We start from the raw sequence: 4201 nt of genomic DNA, 5'->3' as shown, positions 1-4201 counted from the left end.
GTCCTTTTAAGACCTCTAAGATATTCTCAAAAGTCTCACCTATTATGGCATTCAGCTCAAGCTCAAGGTTCAAGATCCCATCATTTTAGTCAGGTCCAGGGGTAAGTGAGTCTCCTGGGGTGTATTTCCTCAGAAGCGGCACATTGAGTACGGTTTCTCTCAGTATGAATATCTGTGAACTAAAGAGACAAATTCTCAACTCCTTCATCCCATATTCAACATACAATGCTGATATATGCACAGGATACTCCAACAGACACATTCAAAAGAGGGAAAATGGGATATGCACAACAACCACTGATCCATAGCAATTTTGAAATCTAGCTGGGCTTACATTGCCAATTTACTGGTTAAAATTCAGTTTATTGCCTTGAAATGATTCTCATTGCTCTTTGTTGTGCTTTTTTTGTTCTTGGTTCTCACTTCTGGTTCACCTATCCTTTCCCATAAGAAAGTATTGGCATTTCCAATTGAGGAGATTCCTCAGTCTGCTTTCTGTTCACAATAATTGGGCAGTGTAAAGCCCTTTCTATATTTTGTACTGTTTCTGCCACTTTTAGCCAAGCTGCTGATGTTTCTACCATTAAAATGCTCTTTAAATTCTGTGGGTAGCCTATGATTGTGTTATCACTTGTACCATTAGACAAAAGCCACAAACATAAATCTCCTCAAGATGAGCCCCTTTAGACCTCAGGTTACCTGTAGGACTTTGTGGGAAATACCGTTAAGATTTTTTATAAGCTCTGTTTTTGATTAGAGAAGATCTAATAGGCACTGCCTTAAGACCTTAGAAGCCTTTTGTGTGTCTGAGAGATTCTCTGATGCATTATGTTAGAAGGAATTTAAAGTCTCACCCTGGAAATAATCTTTGGTCTGAAGCTATGTCTCAATTTTAGAATCATTTGCCAGCTGGAGAAGATAAAAACCAACTTTATTTTCAAATCTGTAAGCCCCACCTCTTTCATTTATCCTGTAATTTTTTTTACAGCTGGTAGCTCCACCCTGTCCTCCTAATGCACATGTGGACCCTTAGACTCCATACTGCTTCATTCCCCTTATTGTGCATGTGTCAGAGGATAGAATTTTCCAATTGTCCAACTGTAACCCATTTTTTTAATCCTCAATTCATTATACACAGCCAAAAGAAACAAGTTGGCGCTTTTAATATTCCACCTGAAAATCTACTTGGCCAAATCTACCAGTTCATTGGATTCATTAGGCTAAAGTGTTTCCAAACTTTTCACCACTATGTAACAAGGGTCTCCTTTCCTCCAGCTTCCAGCAACACTTTTGTCAATGTCCTTTAATCCATTACTGAAAGTCGCTTTGAGGGCCATCAAACTTCTGCTGTTAGCCTCTTCACAGATGCTATTATAGCATCCCACTCATGGTACCAAAACCTATTCTGGTTATCTATTGCTAGATAACAATAATTATATACCAAAACAATGGCCAAATTATTGGAGTAACAATAATTACACCAAAACAATGGCCAAAAATAATAACAATCATCTATTTTGTTTACAAATCTGGGAACTGACTGGACTCAGCTAGGCAATTCTCACTCAGGATCTATCATGTGGTTTAAATCAGACAGTAGCTGGGGCTGACCTCATCTTGAAATCTTCTTCACACATGCCTAAAACCAGTACTGGGAAGACTCAAACAGCTGGGGTAGGAGCATCTGGGCATCCTTCATGAGAAAGGACTCTCTCTCTCTCTCTCTCTCTCTCTCTCTCTGTGTGTGTGTGTGTGTGTGTGTGTGTGTGTTCAATAATCCCAAAACCCATTTTCATGTTCAATACTCTGCTACAGTGACTCACAGAATTCACCAGAGCTGTTATATGTACAGTTATGGTATTTGAGAGCAAAAAGATACAGATTAAAATCAGCAATGGAAAAAGGTGGTTAAGGAAGAGTTTAGGAGACACCAAGGGAAAGCTTCTAGTTGCCTTCTCCTAGTGGAGTCATCAAGATAGCACGTAATTTTTCCAGCAATGATGTGTGGCAATATTCACAAAGTATTGCCAACAAGGGAAGCTCACTCAAACTTTGGTAGCCAAGGTTTGGCCAAGTGTTTTCATTGAGGATTACACTGGCATGGCTGACCACCCCCATGCCTGACCTTAGCTCTTCAGCCCTCCAGAAGTCAAGCTGATACCACAGCCCAAAGTCTGCTACCATTATTCACATTATTATTAACTATCTGGCATGGCCCAAAGTTTCAGGTAAATAAAAACACTCCAGGGGCTGAACAACGGCCAAACCTTCTTTGAAATATGAAGAGTTTGAACAATTACCCCTGTGGAGTTAATTCTTTCCACGTTATCTAAGAGTGGCCAGACTACAAATATGGTGGCTGAAGACTCCCAGAACTGGAGTCACAGGAGAAACCACAGCACCCATGTGGCATCATCTAGCCAAGGCCTAGAAGTCAGTCACGCAGCATAACTCTGCTTCATTCTATTCATCAAGCCAATCATGAAGGCTGCCCACGTTCTGAGGATTGGTTCATAGACTCCACTTCATGATGGGAGAACTATCAAAGCATTTACAGATAGATTTTTTAAACCATCACAGATGGTGACCAGTACTCACCCACAAAGTAACAGGAAAAGTTCTTCCTGTCTTTCCTGACTACTAATATGAATTATTTTTTTTTTGCCTCAACCTAAAGAGAAAGCACCTTCAAGTAGAAAGAAATAAACACAGAGAATTCTTTAATCAAGGCAAAAATATAAAGTCTAGGCTCAAACATAAAGACTTCTCTTGGCCTTAAGGAGAAGTTTTTTTGAGCTACTTAGAGCTGCTGCCTGCTGTGAAGGAGGCGACCACGGGACTCCAGAGCCTTCCAGGAGGGCCTGAAGTCATGCTGGTCCCTTTCACCAGATTTGCCTGGAGGAATTGCATCTATTCTTAAAACCTACTCACTAGACTCCCTTTCTTCCTTTTTTCTGTTTTTTTCCCTCCTACTTCAACCCCTGTACATACAAGTTTGTATGAACATCCTTCTTAAATCCTCTTAAAGAAACAATACCTATGTAGAAAACCTGATAGATGTCTTTGAATAATACACCTCTTTCTACATGGCACAGGTCATGACATTTATAACCTTGTTATTTTCTCTCATGAAAGAAAATTTTTTTTTAATTGAGACAGAGTCTCACTCTCTCACCCAGGCTGAAGTGCAGTGCCACGATCTTGGCTCACTGCAACCTCCGCCTCCTGGGTTCAAGAGATTCTCCTGCCTCAGCCTCTTATGTAGCTGGGACTACAGGCACATGCCACCACACCCAGCCAATTTTTGTATTTTCAGTAGAGATGGGGTTTCACCATGTGGGCCAGGCTGGTCTCAAACTCCTGACCTCACGTGATCTGCCTGCCTCAGCCTCCCAAAGTGCTGGGATTACAGGCGTGAGCCACCGCACCTGGCTTCCTCTCATGAGAAATTGATTTTTAACTTATTCCATTCAACACTTTTTCATTTATCCTGCCACATTAATAGCAGACTTTTAGAAATCAAATCTTCTTTTATAAATGAACCCAAATCTCTCCAAAGGCAGAAAAATTCTTGGCCTCAGAAAAAAAAAAAAAAAAAACATGGAATTGCCAATCCACTGAGCCTGTTGCCTAGCTCCAGCGTGGGTTCCAACCTCTTTCCATAAGGGGGAATTTCTGCAGGTGGTCTGTGATTCAAGGAATAAAAGCTCAACTGTTCAGGGAAACATCCTGCTCATTCACATCCAGCTCCTGACTGGAGAGCAGTAGCACAACTGTGCCAAGGAAAAACCAGTCTACAGAAATGCGTATCCAACTCACAAAGCCAGAACGTGGTGAATCATTAGGAATCCCTTGCAGATGTCTCTCTTGCAAGGCATTTCCAAATGCAGCCACCTAACAATGAAAGGCACAACAATCTTGGCCTGAAATCCTGCTGAAATCCAGATCATCATCTTGGAGAAGAGCATTAGCCATGGTCATCGTGGCTTAGAGACGCCTCCTAGGTAGTTACATCGCATTCCTGGGAACCTGGTCAAACTTTCATTCAAAGTGAACAGGTGCAGAGTATGTAAAGGGAGACTATAGAGCCAAGGGAGTTATTTTTCTAGGTTTCCAATAAACGTGGCCTTATTTGCAGCACAAAGAACACTGTCCATGGTTAAAACACAAAATGATTTTGAAGTTTAATTTAAATTTCACC

This window comes from Pongo abelii, chromosome 22, assembly GCF_028885655.2.
Source record: "Pongo abelii isolate AG06213 chromosome 22, NHGRI_mPonAbe1-v2.0_pri, whole genome shotgun sequence".
Classification (NCBI taxonomy): domain Eukaryota; kingdom Metazoa; phylum Chordata; class Mammalia; order Primates; family Hominidae; genus Pongo; species Pongo abelii.
This window is presented reverse-complemented; position numbering follows the sequence as displayed.